Raw genomic sequence first — 13,913 nt, forward strand, 5'->3', positions numbered from 1 at the left:
TTTTCAAGACTGGTGTGTTTGAGGGGGAAAAAAAACCCAAACAAAACCACAAAATAAACAACACAAAAAACAATCAAAACCACAAGAGACAATAAAATTCCCTATGAAATGATGGCCCAGCAAGAGCCAGGCAGTCACAGTACCTCATGTTTTAATGGTTAATTTCAATTTTTTAAAAAAAAACCACAAGTATTTTGATTTCTTTCCTGTTTAAAGTGCCCTCCAGTATCACTGCTGGATGCTCGTCCCACACAGAAAGTGACAGTAGTTGCTTTGCAACACCAAAGCTGGGCAACCTGGCAGGGAGGGGGCCTCAGGATAGCATCAAGCAACCCTGCACCCCAAGGCAGGGTCAGCTCTGTGCGAGCTCACAAGTCTTGAGCTAATTTTCATTTTGCTACACAGAAATTACAACCCAGAGCATTTATCTGGGAGCACAGCTCCAGAGCCCATCACGTCAGCACAGGGCAGCCAGCCAACCCCACGCATCCCAAACCAAGAGCCACCTCACCCCAGGCGAGCTGTTCAATTTACCATGAGGAACCTCCTTCCCTTCTGGAGCAGATCCAATGCTACTTATCGTTCTTTTCATTATTATTTTTACCTTCTCACCAGGCCAGCTGCAGAGCACAGCAGCACTGAATACAATATTGGAGACATGGGAAACACTCTTCTAGGAGATCCCATCCCAGCAGGACGTACCTGGTGAGGGACACCAGGATGGGGACCAAGAGGGCTGCCAGTGGCACAGAGGGACCGCTCGATCTACATCTCTCTCTCTTCCCTCACCTGTGAAGGTGAAACACAACTCAGCAGAGGCAGCACCAGAACTCACACAGATCTTTGTAGGATCCCTTCCCTGCAGCTCCAGGCACGAGTCCCACCACAGCAACACATTCCTGGCCACAGGCAAACCACCGAGCCATTTCCCAACGTTTCCACCAAAACACAGTGGGGATTTTTAAGAATTTATCTGTGCCCCCCTCCCCCCCCCCCCAGTTCTACAGCTCCCAGTGCCTCTCCAAAAGGCAGAACACTGTTTTTGGTGGCTGCCCGCTAAGAACAGCTCTGCAGCAGGACTTGGTTGCTCCGTTATCTGCTCGACAATACATGGCTCAAGCTTCCTTCCCCAGCTGTATTTTAATATGGAAATCTATTTTTGGAGCACTGACTCCATCGAACTGAAGCAGCACATGAGGTTGCTGAGATCTTCAAACACACAAACTGCTTATAGACAGAGAGCATTATCCAGCCTGCCTTTCCCTGAGCGTAGGAGGGAGAAGAGGAGGAGAAAGGAGGAGAAAGGACTCTGTGCGTAACCCAACTCATGGCTTACTGGGTCCTCTGTGGGGCAGTGACCCCCGCAGCATGAGAATGACCTGGGGGGTCGCAGCTGCACATCCCTGAAGAGATCCCACCTGGAGCACATCCAACTCCTCCAGATGCTTTCAAGCAAGAATCGCTTTACACTGATGGCAGTTTAAGAGCACCAGCCCTTGTTTATGGGTCGTTAGACCCACCCTGCCCACGGATTGCCCCAGTAAGCACCTGACTTCCACCTCTTGCTTTCAGGAGCAGATTTCAAGAGATGAGAAGCTCCACCGAGGTCCCTGCTGAACGCCACATGCCTGCGTTAAAGCAGCAACCCCTTCACTCAGCCACACTCCCCTATTTCATTGAAATCGTGAACATTTGCAAAGCTGATTTAATTAGATTTGATCACTAATGCTTCTTTAATTATTTTCTACCTAGTTACTAAAAAAACCAAACCCAAACAACCCCAACTAGCAGCAATACTTCCACTCCTTCCCTGGAACGCTTCCATGCCTCAACTCACCTCCCCTGGGTTGGAGGACTGGGCAGTATAAGGCTATTAATTAATTTCTTGACGTTACAACTGCCATCCCCATGTGAGCTGATGAAGCCACGTAACATGCAGTTACTAACACTGGGACGAAATATCGCTTGAATTATGAAAAAAAATACAATAAATTAGCCCAAGCCCTCCTAGAAACTCCCAACCAGGAAAGAGAACACAGAGGCCAAACAGAAAAAGAAGCTGCTGAGATATTTCATACTTTCATTCCACATTGGACATGCCAGGGATGGGGGGATGAGGGGAGGATGAGGGGGGGAATAACAATCAGATGATGCTCAGGAAGACTTCCCTCGCTTCCCCGGGCATCAATTTTATGTGTGTGTCATTCAGTGATGCAGTAAGTGGGTTTTTAAGCTAAAAACAAACACACCAACCAAATAAAGGGAAGGAAGGGGGGGGGGGGGGGGGGGGGGGGGGGGGGGGGGGGTGCGGGGCTCGGCTAAACGAGCTGTGTGGCTCGAGGGAATAACCCCAACTTACCGCGTCCAACACCTGCAGAACGAGAAGAAAAACACGATTATCGATCCTGCTGCAAGACGACAGCAGCCCAAGCGATGCCGAAGGAGAACTCTGACGGGCTCTGCGCCGCCCTTGAATTATTCAAGCCGAACGCTCTATCGAGACGCCAAACGCCTTTCCGAAAGCGGGCGGAATTCTCCCCCTTATCTGAGCCCCTGGGAAACAGCCGCGCCTGGGGCTGGCGAGCACCGGGGTCTGTAGGACGTGTGTGTGTGTGTGTGTGTCCCTCCGCTCCTGACCGCTCCTTAACCGCGGGGCAGAAGCCAGGCCAGGCCGCAACCCCTCCCCACCCCCCACCCCCCCCCCGCCCCGACAGGTCCCCACTCCCCTTCGCTCACCCCCGGCAGCTCCCCGACCACTCCTCACCCCCGCAGCTCCCCGCTCTCCCCCCCAGCCCAGCGTCCCCGGGGGCTCCGCGGGCGGTCACTGCGGCTGCGGGGGTGGGGGACGGGGAAAGGACACCCCTCCGGCTCTGCACTCCTCCCCCCACCCCAAACCCTGCCGACACCCGGTCCCCGCTATTCCCCACGCCACCTTACACACACCCAGGAGCGTTCACTCCGGAGTAATGACGCGCACCGCCAGGTACAGCAAAACTCCTCCTCTTCCTCTCCCTTCTTTTCTTCCCCTTCCCGTTTTACACACCTCGCGAGGGGAACGAACACACACATCTTCCCCCCCACCACCCCTCGGCACAGCAGCCGCCCCCCCACACTGCCGCTCCCCGCCTCCATCTGCAGCCGGGTACGTCCGTACCTCCCTCGCAACCCCATACTCACCGGTTCTCCCTCCGCTGCGGCGGGAGACGCCGCTCTCCCCGCCGGGCGCAGGGCGAGGGGCCGGGCTCCACCGCCCCGGGGCGGAGCGAGGCGGAGCGACGCTGCCCACCGCCCCCCAGGGCCGCTCAGCCCCCGCGGTCCCCGGGCGGCACCTTCTGCCTCTCCCCGGTTTGGTGCCCTCCCGGCCGGGGTGGAAATGGGGCCCGGGGGATCGGATATTTACGGTTGGGTGGGGGCTGCCCCGACAATCGCAGCGCGGCCGGCTCCTGCCTGCATCCGGAAGGTCACCGGTATTTTATGGCACTATCCAAAATATAATCAAAGCGTTGAAAATCCTGCCTTGAATACCCAAGATGTATTGCTGGTGTTGACGTGTGTGGGTTCCCCACCTCAATGGCTCGACAGCGTGTGATGTTTCCCACCGAGTCATCCCCCCCCTCTCCGGCTCACGTCACCCTCCAGACGGGTCCTTCACTTTAGCCCGTGACTGGCGTTTTGCTGACAAGTGGGACGTGACCGAATCCACTGAGATGTTAATTACCCTCAGCACAAGTGCTCAGGGTTTTTTTTTTTATCTCTAAATGCCTTCTCCAAGTTGCTGGGAAAGGCTGAGCTGAGAAGGAAACACAGAGGCATCTCCGAGCATCTGGAGCCCTGCAGCAGAGATGCTGTGTGCGTGCTCAGCAAGAAGCCGTGCGGGTCCTTGTACTCAGCCAAGGACTGGCAGCATGGCTTCCTCCAGAGGCACGCAGCAGTTGGATGGAGCAGTACTCTGAAGTCCCCATCTGAGCTGGTTGGAGCTGCACAAGCATCGTGCACAGCCGTGCTGAAGCACAGGTCTGTAACGTTAACGTGGGCTCAACATTTCTACTTGGAAAGCTAGGATCAGGAGACTTTGTCCACATCCAGGGGGAGGAAAAGGGTCTCAAAGCACAGTATTGAGTGGAAAGGTATCATGGCACGTGGTATTTAGGGCCACCAAGATGATGGAGTGGGACACCTTCCTGATGAGGAGAGGCTGAGGGAACTGGGCCTCTTTAGCTTGAAGAAGAGGAGACTGAGGGATGACCTCATCAATGTCTATAAATATGTAAAGGGCCAGGCTCTGCTCAGGGATGGCAGCGACAGGACAAGGGGCAGCGGGTGCAAGCTGGAGCAGAGGAAGTTCCATGTAGAGGAACTTTTCCCCTGTGAGGGTGACAGAGCCCTGGGACAGGCTGCCCAGAGAGGTTGGGGATTCTCCTTCTCTGGAGACATTCCGACCCACCTGGACACATTCCTGTAGGATTTAGTCTGGGTGATCCTGCTCTGGCAGCAGGTTGAACTGGATGAGCTTTGAAGGTCCCTTCCATCTCCTGATGTTCTGTGATGGTCATGCAGAAGCTTTTGTATTCCGACCTTCACCTGCAGCGATGATGGGCAATTCCCAGGGTTCAAGCCCCTGCCCTGGTCCCAGGGTCCTGCTCTGGCACAGGCACCTTTGCTGCAGCAGAAATCCCATGGGCCGGCAAGGGGAGGCGTTTTTCGAGGAAGGGTCTGGGGAGGAGGTTTTGTGGAGGAATTTGGGGGGGGGGGGGGTGGATTGGGGAGGAGGCTCCTTCCACCAGGTGTCCCCCGAGAGCGGTGTGACCCTGCAGCGTTGTGTCCAGGCTTCTTCAGACCTCTCACATAGATGAAATTCCACCTGATCTTCATGCTAGCACTGCCTTTAGGAAAAAAGAACCAAACCAAAAAACCATCAGAAAGGATTGCTATAACTGGAAACTTTCTTTTTTACGTTAGTTTCCACCTTAACAAAAAGCATCAGATAAGAGTACTCTAATTAAATAATGCCCTTTAGTTTTGTCTAATGAATACGCAGTAAATACAATGGGATAACTTGAACCTCAATTTAAAAACCCCCAAACTTCTTATCTTCATCCATCTAGCATTAAACACAATAGAAGCCCGTCTGGGGCTGGATTCTTCTGGTCGCTTTGATGGTTTTTGTGGTCTCTGTTTACACTCAAAAGAGTTGGAGCTACTTGTACCTACAAAGCTTTGAACTCCTTGGAGTTTGGGGGTATTTTAGCACAAGAACCCCTCCAGAACAGGTTCACACCTCAAGCCTTGTCCTTCCCTAGTACGGTTCGTAGCAAAGGAAGGCGAAGGGTCTGCAGGAAGGATGGGAGCAGTTTCACACATGGGTGGTCCAAAGCGTTGGGCTGTGTCCTACAGGAAGGTACCATCGCCTCAAGCACATCTTACCTTCAGCCAGGGGAGGCACCCGCGGCACTGGGTGCTGCTGGGCACCGGGTGCTACACGGAGCACACACAGCAGCATCAGTACTGGCGTCAAAACCAGCCCACAGGTGGGGTGAGAACCTCCAGAGGGCAATTATCACCTAACTACTGCAATGTTTTTTCATCTTCAAAGCACATTAAAGCCATTACCTAATTAATTTTTACAACAGCCCCATCTGCTCAGGTGCCTTAAACATAATCCCCATTACAGGTACAAAAAACGTGATGGAATTTGTTCAAGGCCAAAAGGATTCTGTGTCTGAGGTGGGGATGGGTGTTGCTTATTGCGAGCAGCAGGTACCAGAAACCTCTCCAAATTACCCTCCTGAGCAAACAACTTGAAAGACAAAGAGAGGAATCACATTTCTTTGGCTGGAATAAAGATCTAAGCAACTACACCCAGGTAGTGGCACCATAGTGCAGCAAAGCTGCGTGAGTGCAGCACAAAGGTTTGGTGGTAGGTACAGGGGATGTGATTTTCTTTGTGGAAACCAGTTTCTGCTTATAATGGTGAGGTTTCCATGACTGCTGTGGGGTCTCTCCATCAGCATCATAGCCAGTAACAACCAGAGCTGGTACCTGGCAAAGCAGCTTGGCACAGGGCGTGGGCTGTAACACTCCCAGGTTTATTTGGAAGTTTTCAGTTGAAAGAGTTGCTGCTTAAACTAAATTCTGTGAGATTGATGCCAAAAGGTGAAATAACAGAGTGTTCAGGAAAAGTGAGGCTAAGGGCAGGGCAGTCCTGGCTCCTCAGATCACCCTTTGCCTGCCGTCTCAGCCCTGAACACACAGTGAACTCAAGACTCTAAAGACATCTTGAACACCTGAACTCTGTGTTTTGCTGGTTCTTAGGTCAGAAAGTCTCTAGTTTTTGGGTTTTTTGCACTCAGATGGCCAGCAGCTCATGCCAAAGCAGCAGGAATTTTTTTCCAGCTCTCATCACGTTGGGCTGATAGACGCTGCATCCCATCGGGAGCTGGGAAGCCACAGCAGCACATGCAGAAGGGCACCTCTTCCCTGCCAGACTGTGCACAGCCATTTCTTCCACTATCTTTTAGAAGGAGCTCCTTACAGGAGTGTTGCTGGAAGGAAAGGAAGTGTTGCAGTGGCGCTTGCCGAAGGAATTCAGTGAACAGGATATTATGGAAACACAGCTCAATGCAGCAATCCATTGCATTTCAGAAAGGAAACGTGATTAATGGGATTTCCTCTAAGTATGTAGTGACTCAGCCTTTCCAAATAAAAAGGGGGGAGAATAGCAAGCAATAGGATGGTAAAGGCCCATTTCCAAATTCCTCAGTGCCATCCCTGCTCATCCCACTGGTGAAAGGACTGTGCAAAACCTTCTGTGCCTGGACATGGAACAGAGTAAAAGGGAGATACCTACACCAGAGCAGGCTCTGTTCCCTGCAACTGACTGTGGCAGGCTTTGCCTGTCGCTCCTCGTGGTGTGTCTGGAGGGGAGAACAAGGTCAATTCCCAAACTGTTTGGTTCTTCTGTCGCAGGGGAGACTGAGCGACCTCGACCGAAGGGTTACTTACCCTGGGAGTCCTTGCCTGGCTCTGCCTTCTGCATCTGTGAGTGCCTTTGCTTCCAGAAAGCAGAAACAAAAAAGGAAAGGGAATTTATACTGTGAATCATAGATGTTCTTGGTGTGCATTCAGAGGGCACAGATGTTCTCACGGGGCTCCTCCTGCATCCAGCAGTCAGAGGGCACAGATGTTCTCATGGGGCTCCTCCTGCATCTAAACCAAGTCATCTGAGGTTGCGGTTCTAATGAAGCCGAGCACCAGCACCAGGGTCTCTCCCTGTTCCAGCCTTCCCGTGGCTGAGGGGCTACATTGAGGAGCTGCTCTTTTCTTTCTCCAAGGGATCCTTATGAGACTCTGCTAGGCAGGACCAAATACCAGGAGAAAGAAAAAAATGGGTTCCCTGTTGTGTCCGGCTTTTATCTGGTGACAGCACTTCCCAAGCGCCCGGCACTTCAACAGAGCACAGGTGGGGAGGACAAAACCATGGCAATGTGCTTGTGCTGTTCTTCATTAGGGTGAGTTTTGCTGGGCTGCTCAGCAGCACACGGCACCCTGCATCACTTGGAGCATCAGGGTGCCCGGTATAGCATGGACAGAGCAGGATCCCCTGTGGCTTCCCAGCTCCCTTCACCTGCTGTGGTTTCATCCAGACTGAAACAAACTAAAGCTTTTTTAAAAAAAACCCACCAGGTTGTCTGGAATTATTATAGTTAATCAGACACGTTGCCATCAACAGTTAAACTTGTTCCCAGAAATTGGGCAGCTTTGCCTGTGAGCAGCCATTCCATCCTCTGGAACAGAGATGCTGGCTTGTAAGACAGAATAGGCTTTAAAGAGGAGATATACTTCATATTTACTGGAAATGATGCATTTGCATCAATAAACCTGTATACAGTTACAAGGATGATGCATCTGCATCATCTAACGCTAGATCCTCTGCCAGGGAAGCCCTTCAGCAGTAATTCAGAGCACCTAATTTACAGTCCTGCTTCTTTCTGTGAGCTGGAAGGAGACTAAAATAAACCATGCAAAACCCAACTTCCTTCGGCAGTAACTGCTCGGAGCCTGCAGCTGTGCCCTGTGGTGAAGGGAGCGCTGCCCCTGCCAGAGCCACGAGCTCTCTGCCACCAAACCCCTGCCCGATACTCTGAAGCAGGGCACAGTTATCAAGTACAGGCCAAAGGAACAGCTGCTCGTACCTCAGCCAAGAGGAAAAGGGGTTCAAACGGCTGTCGACTTACGCAGAGTGCGAGTTCTTGTGGGGACCTCTTTGCAGCCTTCTCGTCCCTGAAGGGAGCTACAAACAGGAGGGGAATCAGCATTGTAAAAGGGTAAATAATGGCAGGACCAGGGGGAATGGACTAAAGCTCAAGGAGGGAAGGTTTAGATTAGATATTAGGGGGAAGCTCTTTACAGAAAAAGTGGTGAGGGGCTGCCCAGAGAGGGGGTGGGTGCCCCATCCCTGAGGGTGTTCAAGGCCAGGTTGGATGGGGCCCTGGGCAACCTTGTGTAGGTCCAGGCTGGAGGTTGGTGGCCCTGCCTGTGGCAGGGGGGTTGGAACTCTGTGATTCTTGGGATCCCTTTCAACCCAGACCATTCTATGATTCTTTCAGAGGCAGATTGGCTGATGGCATGCGGGGGACAAACTCTTTTCTGTGCCCCTTCCCACTTTCTGTAACCACAACCAAACTGGCTCAACCCAAAATTTCATAGAAGAAATATCAAGCTTTGCCAAAGAGCTGGCACAGAGCGTTTCAGCCCAGAACAGACTTCTATGGGAAGTCAGAAGCCCTGAAAACAACAAGTTTTCAAGCTGAAGCATCAACAGACTCTTCAATGGCAGTGATGCCAGGGCTACAAGGGTAATTGCCCACAATGCACGTACACTACTATAATTACAGCCACATCGGTACAAATGTATAGTCATCCCAGTCATGAATGATACCTCATGCTCATAGGGAAAAAACCAACCCCCAAATGGCTATTTTAAAGCAGCAGAGTTCAGAGGGGCTGAATGCGCCCCATCACTGATGGGGAGATGGCAGAAAACACGTACTTCTCCCCCAGCACGGCTGTGGCGCGTGGCAGCACATCCCCCACTTGCCCACCGCCAGCCACATGCCCATCCCAGCGAATTTGGGCTGGAAGGATTATGAAATAGCATTTTAAAAATGAAGCATGGCACCAGCTGGCTGCGTGTCGCAGCAAACTCCGGAGAGACAGGTCATTTAAAGAATCTCACACTTGGAGCTGCTCAACCTCATCCAACCACATTCAAGAACATTTTTGCAGGGGATTCCTCCTCCTCCTTCCTCTCCCTGGCTGCTGGTAAGATGGCAGATTCTAGCACCGAAGATTTGGGCTTCTCCTTGCCTTTATTTGGGCTTCCTTGCACCTTCTGGTCTCCTACCATACCGCAGGCTGGCTGGGACATGGAGCAGCACTGCACCCATCCCCAAAAAAGCATCAGGCACCCACATCCAAGGCAGGGCTTTGCTGACAGAGCCGCTGTGCAGAGGGGAAGCCCCCCACACAGCACCATGGGGCTCTCCTTTGCCTCCAGCGCCTGGACAAGCCTCCCCAGCGCTGATGTTTACACCGAGCCATCCAAATGTGTATCATGTCAAACAGGAGCGCAAGAGACAACCACAGGCTTCTGACAAACTCTTTGGGTGTAGTCACAAAGAAAAGCAGCTCCAGTAATTAACTCCAGATCCTATTACTTTAGTATTTACATAAATAAAACAAAGGTTTAATAAACTGCCTCGGCAAAAACACTCTGTTGTTCATGCTGAGTGACAAAGACCATCCCCAGCTTGGAGAGCTTACAAGCAGCGAGAAGCCTGCCTGCAGGACCCCCACATGATGCTCAGCCTGAGCGTGGGATGTGGAACCCCGGTACAGCCGTGATCCTGTGCAGGAGCATCTCTAGACACGGGTCTGCAAACAAGGTGGGGGGTCCAGAGCACTGAGCAGTTTATGAGCGACACTTTAATTGTGCTGTTGCATGATTTGGAGACTCAATTTGCTGCAAAAAAGAAAAATAATTTAAAAAAAATTAATTAAAAAATAATAAATAAACTGGTGGAATGAAAGAGTCAGGGAAAATGAGTGAGAAACAAAGTCCAAAGTACACAGCAGTGACACAAGGCAAAAAGAAACCACCCCAACAACCATATGTAAGCCAGAGAGCGAGGGACACGGGGCAGGTGACTCGCAGGGACTGTCCTCATCGGACCAAAGGTTGTGCCTACAACTACACCCAGGCAACAGCCACCCTGCCGCTGTCACCCACTGGGTGCCACCGGGCTGGTGGCTCCTGCTCCTGCCCGGGAAGGATGGAGAATCCCTCCCCAAATGGAGGGGAGCTGGCTGGCATCTATTTAACGCAGCATGAAGGCACCCAGACTTTAAAGGAGCCTTGAAGGAGTCACCTAAAGTGCTCTTGGCAGAGCGTGTGGTGCTTTCGCTCAGCCTTATCAAGGGGTTTGGATGTTGGTGGCTGGGCAGAACTTGTAAAAGCCTGAACTTATGTTATTGCTCCAGTCCCTGGGGTGAAGCCACTGGGTATTCAAATGACACCCGGTGAACAGCCAGCAAATCTCACCAGCGTGGAGCCTACAGGTGGTGGACATGACCCCAAAAGGTATTTAACAATCCAGTGAAGCTGAGCAGCCACAGGGTGACGAACACGGCATCAGGCTGGGGATGCACAGGGAAGGGGGGGAAGGACCCAGAGCCAGCACTGCAAATCCAGCCAAGAACAAAAGGTCTGGGCCTGAAGTCTGAACTAAGTGCTCACCACATGCCTGCAGGATGCATTTTGGTCCATTACTTCACCAAAGCAAACAGAGAACCTATTATATACACAGAGATATGCACGGAGCACGGATAGGAGGAAATCCAAACAGTAAAAACCTGAGCAGCATTTGCAGCATCCAACCCTGCTCCTGCGGGCAAAGGGAAGAGCAGCGGCAGCGCTCAGCTCCACTCCCACCGTGCCAGCAGCTGGACCCCCCGACATCAGCTGCCTGAGTGCAAAGCTTGTGCCAAGCGTGCCCATCCCTGTACGGCACCACAGCCGCCAAGTCACCATGCAAAACAGATCTGGGGTTAGGGCACTAAGCCCTTACTATCACTCTTAAGGTTACTAAGTTGTACAGAGGCTTTGTGTGTTGGCCTCTGCCACCTTTATGAGCTTTCCAGGCTGTGTCATCCTCAGTGAATCCCCAGCACAGAGATTTCATCAACTATCACCACCTGCATGTGCCTGCGCAGCATGTTTAACTTCTAACTGCAACCTTCTCCCAGGCTTTTCATCCACCTACTCAAGACTGTGCTACGAACTAATGGCTGTGAGAGAAAACTCTTGAGGAGAAGGGGACAGGGGAAATTCAGACTATGGGTAAGATGTGGCTGGACTGTCAGGGACTGAGTTTGGCTTTAAACACCTACAATTCCCCTTAAACCGGGGAACAAAGGAATACAGGATGTTGCTCAGCATCGTTGGGGCCAGTGAAGAGCAGATGGTCTCTGGTTCCGCAAGCGGCTTGTGCTCAGGAAAGCTTGTTGTTTCTCACCTCTTCTCTCCTCAAGCCATATTCTCCTCCCCAGCATCTGCATCCACAGTTTGCTTGGGCTTTTCTTTAAGCTCCTTCCCCAGGCATCCCCCTGGGAGCATCCGTTTTTCCAGCTGACCCTCTTGTCTTGGAGAACTTCCTCTTCAGCCGCAAAGAGCCCTGCCTTGCCTGCCTGCCCTGTAGCAGGCAAAGCCTTTCACGTGCTTATTTCTACTGTTTTCTCTTTCAGTTCAGTAGTGTGAGACCACTGGACATCTGGGAGATTGGGGAAAGGGCTGGGATTCTCCTGTCTGTGTGCAATCACCAGCTAAAAACCGATGGGAAATTTCACAGGATATGGCCCCGGGGATAGGATAACACATGAAAGCATCATTGTCTTGCCTGTTGTCTCTAAAAGCCATCCATACAGCCTCTCACAGGGCAGACCAAGCCAAATCCTCGCTGCACTTACCCCCACAACATCCTTCCTCCTCTCACCCCCATGAAGAGAGGCAATGGCTGGAAGCAGTAGAATCCAACAAAACCATGAGCCATAACCAAAGGAAACGGAAACAACTGCTGGGTCCTTCTGAGAGGTCCTAGTGGAGCCCGTCCCATCCCCTGCTCCATGGTAGCTGGCTCACCAGGCTCCTCTGCTCCGCTTGGTTTCATTTGCAAAGTGTATTGGTTTTGGAAGATCCCTCTTCCCAGGCACCGTGACTTCCCTCTGCCCTGCACAGGGTTGTCATCCAAAACACACAACAGCTCCAGAGCAACAGCTACAGCCCCTTCACACACGTGACACGCTGGGAAAACCGTGGCTTTTGAGCCCACAAACCTGGGTACACGAGGAGGCACCTGAGGTGTTCTGGTGTTTTGCTTCTGTTCCACACCATCCCTGCCTCTAAGAGCTACAAACCACACGTGGCCAGCATCTGCATCTCCAAACAATTCCTGGTGAACTGTTTTCCAAACAATTCTTGTGTTTCCCCTGACACATACTGGGGCACAATGCAGCCCTTCCCACTGAGATGCAAGGAGCTGAAATAGATGGAAACCCTGGCAATGCTCCTGCGAGAGTGAAGTGGGACAGCTTCGGGAAGAGAGCTGCTGGGATTAATTTCTGGCCCATTTGATTATCCACAAGCGATCGCTCGTGCAAATGCTGAAACCAAAGCCTCTAATTGTATTTTTACAGGACAAATCCACCCCATGACCCAGCTCCCCTCCCAAGCACCCTGATCAAAGCCAGTGCTGGAAACGAAGTCATGCCTAAACCAAATACATATTTCAGAGCAAATCTCCTGTTTACAAATGTGTAGATGAGATTTTAGTGCCCTGAAACCACAGCATGTTGGCCCAATTTCTCTGTGGCAAGTTCATCTCTTAGGGATTGAAAGAGCAACCTGGGAGGAGGAATACACACACCGTAACGTGCAGAATTCAAATGGAGAATAAGTGCTAGTGAGAGTAAGCACTAGAGAAAAACTTATGGTCAGAGCCAGATGTAGAAATCAGATCTCTTCATTCAGCCCTTTAGGTACAGAATGACCACGCAAGGGGAAATGTTTCTGTTCTGCTTCAGCATCTGCTCTCATGAACTAACCGCTGCACAGCACATCGAAGTGTTTCACTGCAAACAAAACCAGCAACTCAAGCCACGTTGTAAAAATAACTTAAGCCCTCAGAAGATAAAGGACCTTTTCTGCAGCTTGGAAGCACTGCTGACTGGAGGAGAAGATGATCCGGACACAAAGATGGGAAACTGAGCCCCTTACTGGGCAGAAGGAGGGGTGATCCCTGCCTAGAGAGGAGATCCACTCACACTGCCTGAAGAGTTTAGGCTTTAAAAGTAAAAAGGTCTGCCAAGGGAAAACTAAATACTGAGGTTAAAGGCTGGGCACTGTGCTGCAGCAATTGTGACCAACAGAGATCATAAAAGTCTTCTGGTACCTCTTGACTGAAGGCTGATGGTAACTGGCTCACAGGAATGTGACTTACCCTCTGTGGAAGCCCATCAGTCACCCACCGACATCCCCGCTCGGCTCTGGGTCAGGGCATCCCCTTTCTCACCCGATGGATGTTCTTCCGATGGTCATTCAAACAAAGGACCACCTTCCCCGTGTTGCATCTCAGTTGCCCCAAGAGAAGTTCTTCATTAAAAAGGCTTCAAGCAAACAAAAAGCCATTCCCTTGCAGCACATCCCCATCAAGACAAGGCCATCTCACTGCAGCATCCTTGGAGGCTGTCCACACACGTGGCTGATGTAGCTTCTAGCTACTGGATTGTGATGCTGCTGTTTGTAATGCATTAGTTAAGGGTTTGTCAGCATTTCCATTGTAAACCTTTAATTTGGGGGA

This window comes from Gallinula chloropus (assembly GCF_964237585.1).
Source record: "Gallinula chloropus genome assembly, chromosome: 20".
In the NCBI taxonomy this organism is placed as follows: Eukaryota; Metazoa; Chordata; class Aves; order Gruiformes; family Rallidae; genus Gallinula; species Gallinula chloropus.